The following is a 22045-nucleotide window of genomic DNA, read 5'->3' on the forward strand; positions in this document are numbered from 1 at the left end:
AGGACGTTGAAAGGAAAAGCTTGAAGGCTTTTCTGAGCAAAGCCTCAAGCTGATACTTTTTCCGTCCAGCAGATTATTCTCCTAAGTGCTATGAATGAACAGGTTCTCGGGAGGAGGCCGTGGGGAATTTGACATAGGGGCGTCCGAGAAATCTTATTTTCTTATCCCAGATGACAACTGACTGCTTCATTGAGAGAACTTCTGACTATCATAGTTCGCTGAGGGAAATGTGAAAACAAAGTGAACCAGAAAAGAAATAGAAACCCAGACCTTTCAGTTCCTGTTTATCCTATTTTTAATCTCAACATCTCGGTTGCTCTCTTTCTTGCTTCCCTGGCCTTGCTGGAAATTCATACCCACACCTGGCTTTCCAAGTGCCTTGGGGACAGAGAAGAGGTGGGGCCCCCACCAGGGGAGGGCTCCACTGCCTCGTGTGTGGGCTGAGAACCAGTGTCCACACTGGCGGGCGTAAGAGGAGGGAGATACCAGGAAACTCAGCCACATCTAATTTGGAGCTGTTGGGAAAGTATGCATGATCATCTCTGCCTGCATTATCTACCTCAGCTAAGACACCGGCAGTTCCAGGAACTGGGGAGAAGGAGAGATGGAAAAGGGTCATCTTGAGAGTGTGGACAGACGCTCAGACTGACCGGTGACTGCAGAGGTAGGCGCGGCTGTGTTCAGTAGTCCTCCAGCGTTGCCCCCCTCCCCCGGTCCCCACTCCCTCTTCTGTGCCTCCATTCTTAATGTTAGGCTTCAGGGATACAGAGGCAAAGCAAACCAGGAGTCCTGGCTCCTAGAAACCTCAAGAGAAACATAAAATGCTCACAAGAATGCCTATGTTGTTCCATGTAGTGGCTGTTGGTGCTCATACCACAATGCACTCACATGTGTGAACATAAGTATTTTTTTTCTTTTCCCCATGAGTGAAATAATTTATCCCCTGTGTGGTGCCGTGACTGAAAAGGAGAAGAGTGAATAAAGTGCCCCACCACCCAAATAACATGTCCCGAATGAGAGGTGAGCCCTGTAGGGCCTCACTCTGATCGCCCAGAGTGCTCTGGATCCGTGGGCTGTGGTTAAGCATCTGTGAGCCTGTCTTCCTGCCTGACTGTAGCCTTGGAGGGGAGGGCTGCACCTGTGTGCGGCTTCATGCCCAGCTCTGCAGCTGGCCCCTCAACTCCCAGGAGCAGGGCAGGGGGACCTGCGAGGAGGCTCTGCCAGCAGTGGTCCATACCCAGGCCCCCGTCCACGGTCACCTCCCACTCGGCACATCCTTCATGGGCATCTACCATCTCACAGCCTGGAAACCCAGAGTGTCTGCTCAACGGTCACTTTTCCAGTCTCCCACTTGCTTAGCCATTCACATCTGCAGTTAGCAAGTCTCTCCAGGACCCTCAGGGCATTGCTGATAGAGCTGTCTTCCCCTGATGGCTTGCATTTGGCTAATTGACTTGGCCTGTTACCTTGTGAGACATTAAAGTGTTAATTGCTCGGTGGTGTTGACTCTTTGCAAGTCCAGGGACCTGCCAAGCTTCTCTGTCCATGGAATTCTCTGAGCAACAATACTGGAGTGGGTAACTATTTCCTTCTCCAGGGCTGGGGGTGGGGGGGTCTTCTGAACCCAGAGATTGAACCCAGATCTGCATTGACTCAGATTCTTTAGTGTCTAAGCTACCAGATGTGAGAAGAACCATCATTAATTTCTGTCTCAGAGGAAGAATGCATTCACTGGACCCCTGTGGGACCAGGTCTGTATCTACTTCTACCATGGACCTCCTTCCCTAGTCTGGAGATCGGGAGCCTTCTGGAACTCTCCAGAACCTTGTACAGGCTGTAGAACTGCTGGCACAGAACTTGGTAATATACTTACTCAGTCCAAGCAGGCTTCCGCTATAAAGGTACTCAGCAGAAACTGTTGCACTACCTAGGCTTAAGGGGCTTCCCTTCTAGCTCAATATGTAAAGAATCCACCTGCAAAGCAGGAATCTGCCTTCAGTGTAGGAGACCTAGGTTTGATTCGTGAGTCAGGTAGATCCTTGGAGAAGGAACTGGCAACCCACTCCGGTATTCTTGCCTGGAAAATCCCATGGACAGAGGAGCCTGGCGGGCTACAGTCCAGGGGATCACAAGAGTAGGACATGACTGAGCGACTAAACCACCACCACCACCACCACCTAGGATTAAATGATTGGAATAAAAATGGGTGAATTAATAAAAGTGATCCTCTTTGCAGGATTATCTCAGGGTTTTGTTCTGTTCTTTTTCGAATCTTATTTTCTTCAGTCCCAGATAATCTTGAAATACATTGCTGATGTGTAATTAATTTTAAACACCATAACATTTTGAGCCAGGCTGATTTTGATGACAGTAGAGAATATTTTGAAGCAGTTTCATGATTTTCACAACACTACTGATTTTATAAGGGGGAAAAAAAAAAAAACATTCCCATATAGTAAAACTTTAAAAGTGCTAGCAGTGTTGTTATTTCCTCCAACATAAGCACCCACAACAGGAAAGCAAACAAACCCACAGTGGACCGAAAATGTGGTTTCTGGAACTCTCTTAAACCTTGGCTAAATTTTGGGGGCTCCCAAAGGACAGGATTACTTCATGTCAAAGCAAAAATTCTCCTGACTCTGTAAACAGCCCACGGTTCCGGGAAATATGGGAAATGTAGATGAGAAATGAAGTTGTGTTGTATTTGGAAAAGCTGTCGAGAGCACGAAGTCCTCATCCTGGGGGATCCATCTCTGCTGCTTTGGGCCTTTGGGACCCTTCTCTTCTTTGTATTCACTGCATCTGTTACCAAGTCCAAGCTCCTGCTGCTCTCTGCACAACAGTCCAATCAGTTGAGAGATGAGTCACTGGGGCAAAGAATAGGGGTTTGATTGGGAAAGCCAGCAGGCTGAGAAGGTGGTGGACTAGTGTCCCCAAAATCCAGTGCCCCCAAGTTTGGATTTGGGGCTAGTTTCAATAGCAGTCTTCAATAGCAGTCTTCAATGGCAGTCCTTCTCCAGAGGATCTTCCCGACTCACAGATTGAACCCAGGTCTCCTGCCTTGAAGGCAGATTCCTGCATTGCAGGCAGATTCTTTACCAACTGAGCTGCAAGGGAAGCCCCTTAAGCCTAGGTATTGTAACAAGTTCAACTGAGCCACTTGATAGCTGAAGACTGCTATTGAAACTAGCCCCAAATCCAAACTTTCAACCTAGTTTGAAAGCTAGTTTCTTTCACAGAGCAAACAAACAGAGATGACAAAATAGAGTGAAGAAGGTGATGAGTTGTTGCAAATATTTCCTGGGTCTAGTCAAGACTCTGAAGGGGATGTGTTAATTTCTTCTTCCACGGTAGCCATTTATAGGTGGTCAGGATGTTTCCTGCGAGCTAAACAAAGGCATTTAATTTATCTTTTCCCCTTATGTCAAGCTTTGGGCTTATTTTTATTTATTTATTTATTTTTAATTGAGGGATAGCTCTTTTACAGTCTGTGTTGGTTTCTGGTGTACAATAGGAATCAGCCATAACTGTATACATATCTCTTCCATCTTGAGCCTCTCTCCCCACTTCAACCCACCCCTCTCGGTCATCGCAGAGCGCCAAGCTGAGCTCCTTGTGCTCTACAGCAGCTTCCCACTAGCTATTTTTCACATGCTAGTATATATATATGTTAACGTAACTCTGGCAATTCATCCTACCCTTTCCTTCTCCCACTTTGCCCACAAGTCCATTCTCTATGTCTGCATCTCTATTCCTGCCCTGCAAAGAGATTCATCTGTACTGATTTTCTAGATTCCATATATATGCATTAATATATGGTATTTGTTTTTCTCTTTCTGACTTACTTCACTCTGTATAACAGGCTCTAGGCTCATCCACCTCAGGTCATTATACTCACATTCCTTCTTTTTTATGGCTGAGTAATAGGAATCTGTGTGCAGCTCAGGAAGCAACAGTTAGAACTGGGCATGGAACAACAGACTGGTTCCAAATAGGAAAAGGAGTGCGTCAAGGCTGTATATTGTCACCCTACTTATTTAACTTATATGCAGAGTATATCATGAGAAATGCTGGACTGGAAGAAACACAAGCTGGAATCAAGATTGCCGGGAGAAATATCAATCACCTCAGATATGCAGATGACACCACCCTTAAGGCAGAAAGCAAAGAGGAACTAAAAAGCCTCTTGATGAAAGTGAAAGAGGAGAGTGAAAAAGTTAGATTAAAGCTCAACATTCAGAAAATGAAGATCATGGCATCCGGTCCCATCACTTCATGGGAAATAGATGGGGAAACAGTAGAAACAGTGTCAGACTTTATTTTTGGGGGCTCCAAAATCACTGCAGATGGTGATTGCAGCCATGAAATTAAAAGATGCTTACTCCTTGGAAGAAAAGTTGTGACCAACCTAGACAGTATATTCAAAAGCAGAGACATTACTTTGCTGACTAAGGTCCGCCTAGTCAAGGCTATGGTTTTTCCTGTGGTCATGTATGGATGTGAGAGTTGGACTGTGAAGAAGGCTGAGCGCCAAAGAATTGATGCTTTTGAAGTGTGGTGTTGGAGAAGACTCTTGAGAGTCCCTTGGACTGCAAGGAGATCCAACCAGTCCATTCTGAAGGAGATCAGCCCTGGGATTTCTTTGGAAGGAATGATGCTAAAGGTGAAACTCCAGTACTTTGGCCACCTCATGTGAAGAGCTGACTCATTGGAAAAGACTTTGATGCTGGGAGGGATTGGGGGCAGGAGGAGAAGGGGATGACAGAGGATGAGATGGCTGGATGGCATCACTGACTCGATGGACATGAATCTGAGTGAACTCCGGGAGTTGGTGATGGACAGGGAGGCCTGGCGTGCTGCGATTCATGGGGTCGCAAAGAGTCAGACACGACTGAGAGACTGAACTGAACTGAACTGAATATTCCATTGTATATATGTACCACAACCGCTTTATCCATTCATGTATCAATGGACATCTAGGTTGCTGCTTTGTCCTGGCTCTTGTAAACAGTGCTGCTTGTTAATGTTCATAACAAAGGCACTTAACTTAAAGTTATGTTATGGGAAGCAGGGTTCCTGGAGATGGGCCATTATTAAGCTATAGGCAATATCCCTTAAGTGATTAACTTGTATTAATATCAAAAACAATACAATATGAAAGTTAAAGAAACAGATCTAATATGGAGTCATATTTGTTCTTCTCTGTTATACATCTCTCTTTACCTATTTTTTTCCTCAAGAACATCCATCACCAAAAACAAAACACCAACGATGATATCACAGACCCCGTTTAGTTCCATTTCTTCTTTAGAGCTCAAATTGCATTGTGCATTTTCATAGGAATAGTTGTGTGTTTGTGGCTTATACAAAACTCACAAAGTAAAAGACACAAGTCACTGAATGTCTCATTTCTTACTAGTTTTGTGGTAAAAACCAAATTGATACTCTCTTTTCTCCTTCCCACCACAGGACAGATTCTCGTTTCATGCAGCAGTATAGATAAGTGTCAACACTACACTCTCACTGAGAATAATTTATGGTTCAGTGAACATCTAATGAATTTAAAATATGATTCTGATTCCATCTAGAAAAAAATACAGCATTCTGCATAAAACAGGATTCCATCAGGATAAATTCTGAGCTTTTATTTTTCCATCATAAAATTCATGTCAGGAAGGTGGAGGGTTTTGGTCCTCCTACAAAGACAAGCATGTGATAAAGGCTGTATCCCAGAATTTTAAACTTCATCTAACACATTATCCAGACAAAGAAGATTAGGGCTCTTGGCAGACTCACTGACAATTTGCCTCCATCAGAAGTGAGAGGGCTCAAAGAGAAGAAACTATGGTGTATTCCGTCCGTTCCTTTGGCAACAGGGATCTTCCCTTGTTTTAAACCAAACAAACATTAACAAGGAAAACCAGCTGCTTTTACAATGAATAAACCCATTACCTCAACTCTTTGTACATTACTGAGGTATTTTTACTTGTCAGATTTTCTGTTTTGTGGAGGCTTGGCTATTTTCAGTATGCTGTCCATGCAGATGAAACAGAGCCGGTTTTAGCAGCGGTACCAGATGTGGATGAGAGCATGGGCCTCCCTGGCTCTTTGATTCCAACGTTTGGTGGTAAGTTACTGCTGCTGTCAGAAATAGTAACAACAGCATTTGGCATCTTGACACCACACTGCCTGGCGCTGGCTTAGCTATCTGCACAGTAGCCAACAGAGTGGAGGCTGCACGCAGAGGGCGCCCCCAGAGTTTAAACTCAGACTATGCATCAAGAGTCAGCCCTGCTGTAGTTTCTACTGAAGCAAGGAAAACTGGTTCATATTGATCCAAGGAGCCAACTGATCCTGAGGCTCATTACGTGTGACCTACTACAATCGTTAACTGTGCCCGGGGAACAAATGAACCCTAAAACAGGAGCAGAGGGGATTTTTACAAAAGTACCGGCATTAGGGCTCCTTCCCCTTCCCATATTCCCTCTTTTCTAGATTATTAGGTACCATACATGCTCAGCCTAAGAGGGGCTGGTGTTGGGAGTGACATATGCTCTTAGAATCTGTCAGAGCTCCCCGTGACCCACAGGTCAGAAAACTCAGGTCTATAGAGCCAGATAGGAGTGTTGTTTGACTGGTAGGGTGGAGACAACAACCCCCATTTAAAAATTAACAAGAGGAGGCTAAGGGAAGGTCAAACTGTCACAACCCAGCACCGTGATGCAAGTTTGGGGGTAGGACTTCCAAAATGGTTTGAAGTAGAAGCTAAGGTTGTAGCCTTAAAAAATGTGACTGTACCCCTAGTCCCTTCTGATTGTTAGCCTCCAGCCTTGACCTCCATCTAGTTTCATCTAGTTTTCATGGAGTCTAGGTTAGGGACTGAGCATGGCTTCAGACTATTTCTGCTTCCATCTTGGCACAACCCCTTATTAACTGAGTGACTCCAAGCAAGTTTCTTCCATGCTGTAGCCTTCATGTCTCTCACTTATGGAGTGGGGACAATCAGATAGTATCCAGGCTTCCCTGGTGGCTCAGGTGATAAAGAATCTGCTTGCAATGCAGGAGACCTAGGTTCAATCCCTGGGTTAGGAAGATCCCCTGGAGAAGGAAATGTCTACCCAATCCAGTACTCTTGCCTGGATAATCTCATGGACAGAGGAGCCTGGCAGGCTATAGTCATGGGGTCACAAAGAATTGGACACGACTGAGTGACTAATACTTTCCTAGAGCTTATTGTGAATATTTCCTGAGATGATGCAAGAAGTACACTTATCACATTGTCAAGCACAAAGTCAACACTCAATAGATGCGAGGTAAGGCTTTTAGACAGCAATCACAATGTCTCCCTTTCAATGGCTGCCCAATGCCCATAAGAACACTATGAAGTCTTATATGGCTGAGAGAGTCTTCATATTGGGGTCCCTGCCTCTTATCAACCTTGTCTCACAACATTCTCCCTTCTGAATTTAATGCTCCAGAGTTGTTGAAAACCATTCAGGTCCTCAAAAATCTGATGTTCTCTCTGATTCTCAGGCCTTGGGACATGCCGTCGCTTTCCAAGGAACACTCTACCAGTGCCTGTTAGTCATTCAGGCCCTAGTCATTCCATGTTGACTGCAGTCTCCCTGCCCCGTGCTTCCCAGAGTACACATTCTATTATATACCCTTGTTCAGCACTGGTCTTCTCTATGTGACTGACAGCTCCATGACAGCAGGGACAATGATGGACATCTTACTATCCATGAACTCTAGTAGAGGTCTCATCCCATAACAGGTGTTCGGTCAATATTCATTGAAAGAATGAAGTTATAAAACCATGCGGGGGACTCAAACTTATGAATACCCTCCTTCCGATTCAGAAGTCAATAGACCCGAGTAGGATAAGAATAGCCAAGTGAGTATCAGTACAGAAGAGAATAGGATATAATCTATTTTTCTCTAAAGAAATGGATTTGCTGTAGAAATGATTAGCTGTCTCCAAATATGTAGTCTACTCTTTTTCCATAGAAATAGAAGTTCTGAAGTTTTATTGACGTTCTGAGGTTCTGACGTTCTGACGTTTCATGGTCATTTAAAAAAAAAAAAAAAACACCTTTCCTAACATCCTTTGCAGTCAGATGTGATCAGGTTTTGCAAAAGTTCTGACCAATAAAATATAAGCTAAATATTGCCCCCTTTTACTCCATTCTCTTTGCAAAATCCAGGTTATAAGTATATAGTCAAAGTCATAAGGCTACCTACCACCTGCTAACTGTGTGTTCTATGACAACCTGTGGCAATCCACCTTGAATGACAGAATGATCCGTGTTGCTGTTCAGTCACTCAGCTGTGTCCGACTCTTTGTGACCCCACGGACTGTAGCACTCCAGGCTTCCCTGTCCTTCACCATCTCCTAGAGCTTGCTCAAACTCATGTCCATGGAGTCGGTGATTCCATCCAACCATCTCACCCTCTGTCATCCCCTTCTGCTCCTGCCTTCAATCTTCCCCAGCATCAGGATCTTTTCCAATGAGTCAGTTCTTCCCATCAGGTACCCAAAGTATTGGAGCTTCATCTTCAGTATCAGTCCTTCCAATGAATATTCAGGGTTGACTTCCTTTAGGATTGACTGATTTGATCTCCTTGCTGCCCAAGGGACTTTCAAGAGTCTTCTCCAAGATCACAGTTCAAAAGCATCAATTCTTTGGCGCTCCGCTTTCTTTATGGTCCAACTCTCACATCCATACATGGCTACTGAAAAAAACCATAGCTTTGACTAGACGGATCTTTGTCAGCAAAGTAGTATCTCTGTTTTTTAATATGCTGTCTAGCTTTGTCATAGCTTTTCTTCCAAGGAGCAAGCGTCTTTTAATTTCATGGCTGCAGTCACCATCTGCAATGATTTTGGAGCCCAAGAAAATAAAGTCTGTCACTGTTTGCATTGTTTCCCCATTTATTTGCCGTGAAGTGATGGGACTGCATGCCATGATCTTCATTTTTTGCATGTTGAGTTTCAAGCCAGCTTTTTCACTCTCCTCTTTCACCTTCATCAAGAGGCTCTTTAGTTCCTCTTTGCTTTCTGCCATAAGGGTGGAGTCACCTCCATTTCTGAGGTTATTGATATTTCTCCCAACAATCTTGATTTCAGCTTATGCTTCATCTAGCCTGGCATTTCTCATAACGTACTCTGCATATAAGTTAAATAAGCAGAATGACAACATACAGCCTCCTGTTGAAAGGAGTACGTACTCCTCTCCTGATTTTGAACCAGTCTATTGTTTCATGTCCAGTTCTAGCTGTTGCTACTTGACATGCATACAGTTTTCTCAGGATGTAAGTAAAGTGATCTGGTATTCCCCTCTCTTAAAGAACTTTCCAGTTTGTTATGATCCACACAGTCAGAGGTTTTAGCACAGTCAATGAAGCAGAAGTAGATTTTTTTTTTCTGGAATTCTCTTGCTTTTTCTATGATCCTATGGATGTTGGCAATTTGATCTCTGGTTCCTCTGCCTTTTCTAAATCCAGTTTGAACATCTGGACATTCTCGGTCCACATACCCTTGAAGTCTAGCTTGGAGAATTTTGAGCATTACTTGGCTAGCATGTGAAATGTGTGCAGTTGTGGGGTAGTTTGAACACTCTTTGGTACTGCCTTTCTTTGGAATTGAAAGGAAAACTGATTGTTCCCATCCTGATACCACTGCCGGGTTTTCCAAATTTACTGGCGTATTGAGTGCAGCGGTTTAATAGCATCATCTTTTAGGATTTGAAATAGTTCAGCTGGAATTCCATTACCTCTGCTAGCTTTGTTCATAGTGATGCTTCCTAAGGCCCACTTTACTTCACACTCGGAGATGCTTGGCTCTAGGTGAGTGATCACACCCTCCTGATTGTCTGGGTCATTAAGATCTATATAGTCTATAATGCTCTTTTTTCACTTTTCCTCTATTCTGATACCTGGAATGAAGGTAAGATGGCTGGAGCTTTGGCAATCATATAGGACCTTGAGGAACAAGGCTGTCCTTTAAGTGCAGAGCTGGAAGGAGTTTGGGTCTCTGAGTATTTTAGGGAGCTAAGCACCATACCAGCTCTGGACTGCTTACTCTCTGACTTTTTCATTTGCTTAAGGTATTGTTATTAATTTTTCTCTGTTACTCACTGTTGGGATTCAAAAAGAACTCTTTATTATCAAGAACTGCTTTAAAAAAATAATTATTCAAGCTGGAGGAAAAGGACTTAAATAATTCCAAAGCTATTTTTACTGAAGACCTTTTATAACTGAAATTTAATAGCAATAATGCATTTTACTAATGTTAAAGATTTTTAAACATCTTGTGAAGTGAAGTGAAAGTCATTCAGTCATGGCTGACTGTTTGTGACCCCATGGACTACAGGCCAGAATTCTCCAGGCCAGAATACTGGAGTGGGTAGCCTATCCCTTCTCCAGGGGATCTTCCAGACCCAGGAATCGAACTGGGGTCTCTTGCATTGCTGGCAGATTCTTTACCAAGTGAGCTATCAGGGAAGCCCTTAAACATCTTAAACATAACTAAACCAGCTAATCCTAAAGGAAATCAACCCTGAATACTCACTGGAAGAACTGATGCTAAAGTTGAAGCTCCAATACTTTGGCCACCTGATTCAAACAGCCAACTCATTGGAAAAGATCCTGCTGCTTGCAAAGATTGAAGGCAAAAGGAGAAGGAGGTGGCAGAAGATGAGAAGCTTGGATAGAATCACCGACTTAATGGGCATGAACTTAAGCAAACTCCAGAGACAGTGAAGGACAGGGAAGCCTGGCAGGCTGCAGTCAGTGGGGTCACAGGGAGTCAGACATAACTTAGTGACTGAACAGCAACATAACTAAACAAATTATAAATGTCCCAAAATATTAGACCAGAGTCGATGAATTTCCAGATTCAAAACACACGGTAGAACATTACACAACTACCATCAGTGAACAAAAGAATATCATGTCTACTGAGAAGCCAGACACTCCAGAAAGCTGCTCTGTTTTTCAAAGCAGAGCTCACATTGCCATTTTCTTTCTTAAGTTCATGGTTTGTGTGTGTGTGTGTGTGTGTGTGTGTGTGTGTGCTAAGTTGCTTCAGTCGTGTCTGACTCTTTGTAACCCACATGGACTTTAGCCCGCCAGGCTCCTCTATCCATGGGATTCTCCAGGCAAGAAGACGAGTGCGTTGCCACGCTCTTCTCCAGGGGATCTTCCCGACCCAGGGATGGAACCTGCATCACCTGTGTCTCCTACATTACAGGTGGATTCTTTGCCACCGAGCTGCTGGAGAAGCCCCTATGCTCGCGTACTATTTCTCAATTACAAGCCCATGATACCTGGGAAATATATTCAAAATATTTATCCATCTGTGCAGTCTAGATGCTGTACCATCAGAACAGATGCTGGCTGTACAACAGCGAATATATCCATCCTAGTGCCAACGGATGCCTCACCAGCCTGATGACACCCACCACAGTCTATATGGAAACCCTGCTTCCTAAAGAACTGACCACATTCTGTGTATTCTGTGGTAGAATAACGGCAGAAAGCCTAGATGGTGCACACAGTGCTCTGGTCTATAGACACAGCTCTTTGCCTTTTGTGAGTTTCCTGATGGGTTGATTTAGAAGAAAATGAGACTCATAGATCCGTTAAGAGAGATTTTTGGAATATGATAAGCTAGCTTTTTAGCATATACTTTCCTTAACCGCTGTTTGCCTGTGTTCAAATGAGTGCTTATGCACAAGCATGTGTATACACACAGACACAACACATAAAGTAGTGTGATTGCAATCACAAGTGCATTGAATTGAACCTGTGACAGCAATGCTGCTTCCTTTCATTCCAGGAACAAGGAACATCAGAACCCCCAGCGTCCTGGATCTGCTTCTGGCATTCATGTCGCAGCTCCCAGTGTCTAAAAGACTACTATTTTTGATGCGCAGCTGTTGAGTTGAAACATCTGATGGTTTCTCTTCTCCAGGCGGGTTTGGTGCAAGATACCAGTAAACGATCATTTGTTTCAGTTCTTATAAGCGTGGAGAGACTAATATTAGAGACCAGTTCCTCCCACACAAGCTCCTTCTCTTCTGGCTTTCAGTCTAGGGGATCTTAGACCCCAAAGGAACCATGCAGAGCTGTGATCAAGCAGACCTGGGCTTTTATCCTCAGTGCCTATGGGGACCCATCTAGCTTACAAGGCTGGTCAGTTGGAGAACAGGCACATCCAAGGATACCCCCAAGGTCACTCCCATACCTTGGAGTCCACACTAAATCCTTGCTGTGGCTGAATGAAGCTCCTTTTGCCTTCTTCCCTGTGGATTTGGAGGCTCACCGCTCTGATTCACTGAACCAGTCATTTGTGTACTCGGAGGCCACTGGTGAAATATCTCTTTCAGTTCAGGGAAAGAGAGTGGTCAAAATATTTAACAACTGGTAAGATTTAGCAGGGCATCCCTGGTGGTTCAGACGGTAAAAGAATCTGCCTGCAGTGCAGGAGACCTGGGTTCGATCCCTGGGTGGGAAGATCCTCTGGAGAAGGGAATGGCTACCCAGGCTGGTATTCTTGCCTGGAGAATCCCATGGACGGATGGCTGAGGCCAGAGCATTATCCAACTGGATTGGCTACTGGACACAGAGCTTGAACAATTTCCTGAAGGATCCTTGTTGTCATAGACTCCAGGGACTGAAGGAAGCAGCTTTTTGCTTGTTGGTGTAGGATGTATCTCCACATCTTAACAATAGACAGATCTGCTCCAGACTGTTTCTAATGGAGAAATCCAGCCTCAAGTCTGACCAATCACCTTGTATATCTATCCTCAAGGTATTTATCAATCTTGCTCACATGATGACCCACAATTGGATAATTCACAAGGGCAGAAATACATCCCTCTATGTCAATAGCCTGATGGTCCTTCCCCATATCTGGAGAATTATTTAAGATCATTTACAAACACATAATCAAAGTGTTATCATGTGCAAATGAGAGATTATAATAGCATAAATGCCAATTTGAAACAAAAAGAAAAGTTAAAGTGTTAGTCACTCAGTTGTGTCTGACTCTGCGACACCATGGACTGTAGTCTGCTGGGCTCCTCTGTCCATAGAATTCTCCAGGCAAGGATACTGGAGTGGGTAACCATTCCGTTCTCCAGGGCTTCTTCCTGACCCAGAGATCGAACCTGGGTCTCCTGCATCACAAGAGGAATCTTTGCCGTCCGAATCACCAGTGAAGCCCAGTTTGCACCAGGTTAGCGCCAGTTTATTTCTGACGTAGAGTATACTGAAGTTTGTTGGAATCAGTAGTGGAGGGTCAGGTGTTAAAACGACCCCGATATAATTTCAGTTTGCTCCAGTGTAAGTATGATGCTGTGTGGTGTTTGCCAGTCAGGCTATGTCTGTCTTCTGGGCTCTTGTCCTGGCCACTACATTTCTGGAGAAAGTGAGACAAGAGTGGACATATCCATGTATGGGTGAGGAGTTCTAGAAATGTGGCATGTGTGTAAAGACTGAAGGATGTTTCCCTACGGCGGAAATTTTCATGAGGCTTTGTTTGAAGGAAGAGAGAAGACTTATTCTGTGTTGCCTCAAAAGGGTGAAACAGGAGCAGTGAGTAGAAGTTAAAGAGGGGGAGAATTGGGTTCAATCTAAGGAAGAGTCAGCAGAAAGAAAATTAACTGTATAGCAATGTAAGTTCAAGGTCATTACAATTCATTTCAAGAAACATCTGTGAGACACCATGCTTTGGTTATTATGCACAACACTGTAAACATAAAGAGTATAGGAACTTCAGTCTGCAAGGAGATACAGATATGGAAAGAATTAATAAGAAAACCTCAGACATGTGCCCTAAGAGATGCTTTTATAAGAGTACAAAGGAGTAAGGAAGTGATTCATTCTTCTAAGGGGATTGAGAAAGTGTCTATAAAAGAGTAAATGATAAATCCAGCATTTGAAGAATGAATCTCTGTTTGAATAAAACAGACAGACGGACAAGAGATGGAAAGTATTCCAGGGTGAGGGAAGAGTTGTGTGTAAAGCCTAGGGAGGCCCTTCAAGTTCTATCTAGAAAACTCTAACAGCTTTGGAACTGATTATTTCACTAGGGAGCACTGGCTGATATTCTCTTGGGATATTCTACACACATGCAATGAACCAGAATTTTAATTCTTCTTTCAAGGGGAAGCATTACTTACGTTTCTACATTTGTTGGCTTTTCCTTGTTCAATAGACCTACTCTTCCAGTCACTCTGGAAGGAAATTAACTAGCAAAAAACACTTTGAATTTAGGGAAAGAGAAACATTCAAATACCAGTAAAATTTAAGTTAGTTTTGGTTTCAATGTGTTTCCCCCCCCCCCCAATTTCGCCTTTTTTTTTTTTTAACTTTACATAAGAATAAGCTTCTACATTGATGACTTTGGAGAGTGTGTTGCAATGTAAAGAAATATATACAATATCCTGAACCTTGGTTGTTGTAGGGTAGATTGGAACTCTGCAAATGGCTAAAGATTTTGTGAAAAAGATGGATAGTACATGAAAGGTAGCACCAGTTTTAGTTTAAAAAATGGTCTTCTGAAGGGTCCCACACTCAATTAGATATATACAAAATTTCAAAATTGCTTCAAATAATTTTTATTAAAACACTTTTTATGAAAATTGGACATATTAGTTTTTTTATTCCTTTCAAGTAGCTTTGGTATTTGCTTTTTAGTAAATAATAAAAATAATGAAAAAACAAAATATTTCCAGGTGAGGTCTCCTGATACTTAAGTATAGAAAGATCTCTTTTGGAGACTGATAGACTGATATTAAAAGTATTCTATTTGCCTTTAAGCGTAGTATATTATGTCATAAGAAAATGATGCTTCTCACAAACTAAATTCTATGAAGTTCTTTTTGCCCCTGAAGGTCTTGCTGGTCTTTTTTTTTTTTTTTTTTTAGTTTTTTATTTTTTTAATTTTAAAATCTTTAATTCTTGCATGCGTTCCCAAACATGAACCCCCCCTCCCACCTCCCTCCCCACAACATCTCTCTGGGTCATCCCCATGCACCAGCCCCAAGCATGCTGCACCCTGTGTCAGACATAGACTGGCGATTCAATTCTTACGTGATGGTATGCATGTTAGAATGCCATTCTCCCAAAAGTCTTGCTGGTCTTATCTTTGCACAAGGGCTTCTTGTCAGTGCAATTCATCGTGTTTGCTTGTTGTTGCAATCAGCATCAATTTTCTATCTTTATGCCTTTCTCTTTTTTTAAAAAAAAAATTATTTTTATCAGAGCATAGTTGATTTGAAATGTGTTAGCTTCTGCTGTACAGCAATGATTTTTAAGTTCTATTTATTTTATATCCAAACCTTGAGGTTCCTGGTCCTCTATTCATTAAGCTAGAACCATAGAATGAAGATGAATGGATCCCAGGAACTGAAAATTAGGGAGAAGTGGGCTGGTTGATGGCAGCTGAGCCAAGAGGCAAACCCCTGCTTCTATCAGACCTGGGGACTTAGGGCTGTTCCGGTACTTGTCGGCCAGTCCTTCTGTCTGTTACACACCCACCCCATCACTACCGTGGGGGCTGGGGAGGGTCAGCTTTGTGTCCCCCTGATAAACACAGATGTTTGTCATGCCTGAATTTGAAAAGTATCCCTCCCCCCTCCCCCTGCATTTGTGTGCGAAATAAAAATTACTAAATATTCCCAAACCAGAAGCTGACGACTTCCAAATAGCAAATAAATGTCCTTAAATGATCACTATTTTATACCCTACTTGAACAGAAATGTCTGTTGGGTTCGCTGCCAGGTGCCACATTATCACTTAACCAAAAAGTTCTCTGCAAAAATAACTTCCCCGACGGGAACCGTGGTATGTGTACAGAGGGATCTATTTATGTTTCAGTTCAGTTTCAAAGATTTTTTTGAGAAATGAGCTGAATGGATAGAATTTAAGTGATATATGCACCTCTGGAAAGACGTGGCAGATGTTAGCTCTTGAATGGGTGGAAATAGAAATGGCAAACGTGCATTCCATGAGTAGACTTATTTAGGTTTTGGGGTGTTGTGCTGACTTTTTAACATAGTCTACAGCAGAAGTTCCTTAACGTGAACCAAGCTTATCTTATGGCTAAAACTTTTGGTTTGAGGAGTTGGCTGGTCATCCTTCAGCCTCTTGGATGTCAATGCTCCATAGAACAGAGGTTCCCAGAAGGGATGCATTGAATGTGCCAAAGTGCTGGCTACTGGGACAGGCGCTTTGCATAAGGTTACCTCCTTTAATCCTCACATACTTTTGAAACAATTGCTCTTTGCAGGTGAAGAAAGGAGGCGCAGGGCAGCTGAGCTACAGGTCTCCAAGATCCTGTGTTGTTTCTCTGACTGTGCCTCTTATTGCCTCCCCAACCAAGTTCAGCCCTTGGTTCCCAGTATGCTCTGAACTTGCCCCCTTGGTGAACTCGTCTTGTATTTTAATTACCTCCTCCTGTTGGATGTCAGGGATGGGTTGTGTTCACTGCCTCATCCCAAGACCCAGCACAGAGCTGGGAACCCCACTGGGGCTTGTGTTTGATGAAGGAACTGAAGCCATACAAGTAACCAGAGCAGAAAGTGTCTTCAGAGGCCAATGAGGGATCAGCCTGAACTGGAATGAATGGGAAAGGATTCCTAGATATGAAAGTTGCAATTCACCTTCAGGAAAACCACCTTAATATTATAAAGTAATTAGCCTCCAATTAAAAAATTAAAAAAAAAAAGAATGAGTAGAAATTCAAGCCAGGATGCTAATATGAAAAGGGTGGGGTTGAGAAGTAAGGGGCAAATGGTGACCTTTTTGTCAAGAAAAGTGCACAAAATTGGATGAGGCAATTCTTTCATCCTAATGTGTCTTGGTTTTCTTCTACCTTTCTAAAATCATACCTGGCAATTTGGAAAAATTGAGTTTTTCTTCCTCCCACAATAGAAATCTAATTTCACTCGTCATAATAAACATGAATTTATTTAGAGTGCATTCACATGTTTTGGCCACTTAATTGAAGATATATAGCATGCATTTAATATTCTCAATTTAGGAAGATGTTTCTCAGTCATCTCAAAAACTGATTTGAAAATAATGTTTTATATTTTTAATCTGAGTTTATTTAAACTGCCTGTTGTTCAGATAATACAAGTTTAACTTTTCTTGTAATTAAGACACATTTTACATTTTGGAGAAGGTTTAATATTCTGAGATACTAAATCTGTTGGTTTTTGACACTACAGTTAGGAGCAAAACTCTATAAAAGAAGGTTAAATACATACGTATTCTTTATTTTTTGTCTTTTAATCTTTTAATGAGCTTGGACAGGCTCTAAGAAAAACTGCTTCTTGGTATTCAAAACAAGAGACCAATCTCTTTAACACATGAATGTGCAGTCAGATGAAGGCTTCCAAGCTTTCAAGCACTCCCCTTTCTGAGTTGAGCTCTCCCTACTTCTGGAGGAAAGGTGGACGGAAAGAGGCTAATGTTACAAGCTGTTTCTCTCAAGGCAATTAACCTGTCTCCACCTCCTTCCCTATACATAGAGCCTTTTGATGCCAACCTGCCAGGAGCCATGCACTCAAAAACAAACATTTCCCAGTTCAAAGAGGCAGTCTTAGGCTTCTGCTTAAAGTGAGATTGAAAAAGTTATTTGCTTTCTTGCCTCTCTAGACTAGCGAAGGAAAGCTGGAGCCTCCACGGGGGGTTCACTTTTTAAACAGCAACATCTTTCCAAAGATAAGCTTGCTAGGGAAAGAGATGGACTTTCTCAAAGGCACTCGTGGAAGGTGGATCTGATTCACCTTGGACGAGACCAGGTGACTCGACCTAGTGAAGAGAAGCAAGATGTCCTCCTCAAGTGAGCAGATGAAAATAGGCTATTAACAAACCTTTTCAGGAAGCATCACAGATCTGCAGGATGACAGGGGCTCAAATAACAACAGCCCAGCAGAGGGGATCCCAGGGACATCATTGCTCTCAGGGGAAGGTACCTATGCTGGGGAAAGGGGACACTGGGGCACAATCCTGCTCCCCGAGACCAGTGATACCACCTGAGACAGACATCAAGTTCACTGACTGCAGAGTCACTGAAATCTGCACTCAGACTCCCCCACATACCAGAAGAGGGTGCGAGGTAAAAAAATAAATGACAAAGTAGGAGGCGGGCATGCACACTGACTCAGGGAGAAGAATGAGGCTGAGAACATCACGGGGTGGATTGGAATGTTCAAACCCTAATCTTAGAGGTATGTGCCTTTGTAAGGCTGAAAGATTCACCTCAGCACATCTTGAATTAGCCATGACATTGATGTCTGCGGTTGCAGTTAGGTTCTGCAGTAAGGGCTAATGGCGATTGTTCATCCAAGAGGTATTTAATAAACATCAGCGATATTAGGACATCGTGCTGGGACTTGGGAAGCATCTGAAGATATGCAAGAACTGTGTCTCCAAGTTATTTAAAGGGCTTATTCATTATTTTTAAAGGGTGTGTACACACACACACATAAATATAATATACATTGTTGGTGTTTAGTTGCTAAGTTGTGTCTGACTCTTTGCGACCCCAGGGGCTGCAGGATGCCAGGCTTCCCTGTCCATCACCAAATCTCAAGAGTTTGTGCAAACTCATGTCAACCAAGTCAGTGATGCCATCCAACCGTCTTGTCTTCTGTTGCCCCCTTCTCCTTTTGCCTTTAATCTTTCCCATCATTGGGATCTTTTCTGATGAATCAGCTCTTCACATCAGTCAGCCAAAGTATTGGAGCTTCAGCTTGATTGATTTCCTTCAGGATTGATTGGTTTGACCTCCTTGTTGTCCAAGAGACTCTCAAGAGTCTTCTCTAGCACCGCAAATCAAAAAGCATCAGTTTTTCAGTGTTCAGCCTTCTTTATATGTACATATATGTATATGCACATGTACATATATGTACCTCTATGCATGTATATGTTCTCTTTCTAAGTTATAAATATGTTGCTAAAACAGTTTTTCAAAAATTGGCTAGAATTCTAGATTTTGCATGAGGTTGTCTGGCATCAGTTGATGAAAGAGAGGTTTTGGTCTTTTTTTAGAAGACCCTGGATAACTTTCTAAGCACCAAAGAAAAACTCTTCCATGGTTGGAGAAGTGCTGTGAAAAACAACTGAATCTATAAAGTAGCAAATAAAAGGGTTCTGACTCAGCAATGCCCCTGGGTAACTGTGGAGGGGTTTCTTTTTTTTTCCCCCTTTGATTTTTTTTTAAAATTATTGGAGTATAATTGCTTTCCACTGTTGTCTTAGTTTCTGCTGTACAACAGAGTGAATCAGCTATGGGTGTCCATATATTCCCTCCCTCTTAAGTCTCCCCTCCCACTCCACTTGTATCACTTCCCTCTAGGTCATCACAGAGCACCAGGCTGGGCTTCCTGTGCTTTACAGCATCTCTTCCCACTGTGCTCAGTCATATGTACTGTTTGTGGTCCCAAGGACAGTAGCCTCCCAGGCTCCTCTGTCCATGGGATTTTCCAGGCAAGAATACTGGAGCAGTTTGCCCCTTCCTACTCCAGAGGATTGTCCCAACCCAGGGGTCGAAACTGCGTCTCTTGAGTCCCCTGCATTGGCAAGCAGAATCTTTACCACTAGTGCCACCTGGTAAGCCCGAACTTCCCACTAGCTAAAGCAATTTGAAAAGTGGTGGACGGGTTTACTAACCACCGAAGACTCAGTCTGCGAGAAGAAAAGCATCTCCTTCAAAGCACTGGGTGAGGATTCCCTTTTCTAACAGTGGCCTGTGGCAGATGCTCTGTAAATATCAGTTCTTTTCCCAAGATACTTTCCCTTCGGTTGTTCTTCAATTCCCTGGAATAACAAAGACTATTCGGTACATTGAATTCGTTTTGATACATTGACTGCCAATTAGAGAGGCTCATGAAGGGGCAGTAGGCTTCTTTGGCAATATGGACCCCAACAAATCCTAAACGCTGCTCTCTTCAAACCATGTTATGATGTTGGATCAAGGATTAAATGCTTGTTAAGTGCACGGCTTGGGGAATTGACCAGAGGACAATAAAGCTAAGCAAGAGCACAAATCCAGAGAGGTGAGCACTAGAGCTGTCAACAGCCCAAGTTGCCCTGTTATTCTGGGAGGCTAGAGCTTTGGATTTAACTTGGCAGTGAGCTGATGGGTTAGGTGAACCCACGTAAAACTAGGATCTTCAAAGGCTCATGCCCTCTGTGAAAGGATGAACTAAAGTATATCCTTCCACAAAATGTAAGTGACCAGGGACATTATCTAGTGTCAGCGCTGATTCTGGTAAGAAGAAAGAAGTGTTCTCTGAGAACTTACCAACTGCACATCGGTTTCACATATTCCTAGTAGGCAGGTGGTCTGCAAAACATCAAGCTGAGAGGGTGACTTTCTGGTGCCAGATTGGTGGTGGCCCCAGGCACTTGGGACCTTTACTCTTCTCAAGAATGGATTCAAAGAAAGTTCCAAAATTCCTGAGTTAAAAAACTATCATAGAGTACATATGTAAACAAGGAACAATGAACAGGGTCTGCAGAAACAATATACAGCAGAATAAAGCCAGAGCACACCAGATATTGAATTTACTAGATAAAAATATAAAGCAACTATGTTTAAAATAGGAAAGAGCGCCTGGAGGAGGGCATGCAAACTCACTCCAGTGTTCTTGTCAGAGAATCCCGTGGACAGAGGAGCCTGGTGAGCTGTGGTTTCTAGGGTCACACAGAGTTGGACATGACTGAAGCAATTTAGCACATTTGTTTAAAATAAGAAAAGGCTAAGTTGAAAACACGAAAAAAAAAAAAGACAGTATGAAAACTGATGAGTCATATTTGAAAAGCAACAATGCATTGTCCCGAAATAAATCTAAAATGAATAAAATTTGAAACTCAGTGCAGGGACTAAAGGCGGATTAGACAAGTTCCATTGGTGAAATCCCACCAGAGAAGTTCCATTAGAAAAGCTGAGCAGAGAAATGGAAAAAAGCAAGTGAATCTTGGGAAGTTTTGCTGACTTTAGCACAGAAGTAGAAACAAGGAAAACAATGTCAGAAATGAACATGAAGTGAGAAGGTGTATAACTTAACCCACATTCAGTCGGTCTTGTGGAAAGGTATGATACAATGAATACAGGGTTATTCATGTAACACTGAACAGGTGGTGGTCAGTATTCTTGAATTCATGAAACTTGTGAATTCCTAAATTTAGCAATTTTAATGAATGGCAATTAAGATAAATTGTACTGATTTATTGTAGATTTATTGTACTGAAACAGCTGAAAACCTAGGATAAAGGAAAAGTAGAGGAGAGAAAAGAGGGATGACCTAAAAGGAGGCACAATTAGACAGGAAGTTGCTTCTGCAATGGGGACAGTAGGAGGTAAAATGAAGAACAGTCAGAAGTCATGTGTATTCTTATGGCTGATTCATGTTGATGTTTGACAGGAACCAACACAGTTCTGCAAAGCAATTATCCTTTAATTAGAAAAATAAATAAATTTTAAATTGAAAATAAAGACAAGTTCAGAGGGCTGGGAGAAAGCAACTCACCCCAAAGCTGTGTACCAAGTGGAAATATCGTTCAGCAAAATAAAGATATTTTTCAGGCAAACAGCAATGAATGAGAAAATCTATTAGCAGATCTTCACCCTTGGAACTTCTTTAGAGGATACACTCCATAAGGAAGGAAAATGACCCAAGAAAGATGGTGAGACACAGATGGAGGATTGATGAGCAAGGAAAATACAGGGGCATCACAAACACAGTTGCTTTTACAGATTCATTCATTCATCAGAGAGCCATTTGCAAAGGTTTAAATACTCAAAATTGGCATAAACCTAAGAGAATATCTGTAGAAAAAAACAGACAATAATAAACACTTAGTTTCATTTGCTAATTAGAAAGAAAGCAAAGGGAGTTTCCATGTTTTTTTAATGTTCTACTCCTGGAGCTCTGAGGTGAGTACACAAATGCTTATTTGATATATATGTGTCCATGCGGGCTTAGTTGTGTTCAACTCTTTGCGACTTTATGGACCACAGCCC

At 42.5% G+C, this 22045-nt stretch overlaps 1 long non-coding RNA gene across 1 annotated transcript; it reads left to right on the forward strand.

Moving 5' to 3' along the window:
* The first annotated feature begins 407 nt into the window (after positions 1 to 407).
* LOC138436535 (uncharacterized) lies at positions 408 to 13019 on the forward strand. The gene is made up of 2 exons (XR_011255459.1): positions 408 to 664; positions 11840 to 13019. It is a non-coding gene; the product is annotated as an uncharacterized lncRNA (long non-coding RNA).
* The last annotated feature ends 9026 nt before the right edge of the window (positions 13020 to 22045 follow it).

Source organism: Ovis canadensis, chromosome 1, assembly GCF_042477335.2.
Source record: "Ovis canadensis isolate MfBH-ARS-UI-01 breed Bighorn chromosome 1, ARS-UI_OviCan_v2, whole genome shotgun sequence".
In the NCBI taxonomy this organism is placed as follows: domain Eukaryota; kingdom Metazoa; phylum Chordata; class Mammalia; order Artiodactyla; family Bovidae; genus Ovis; species Ovis canadensis.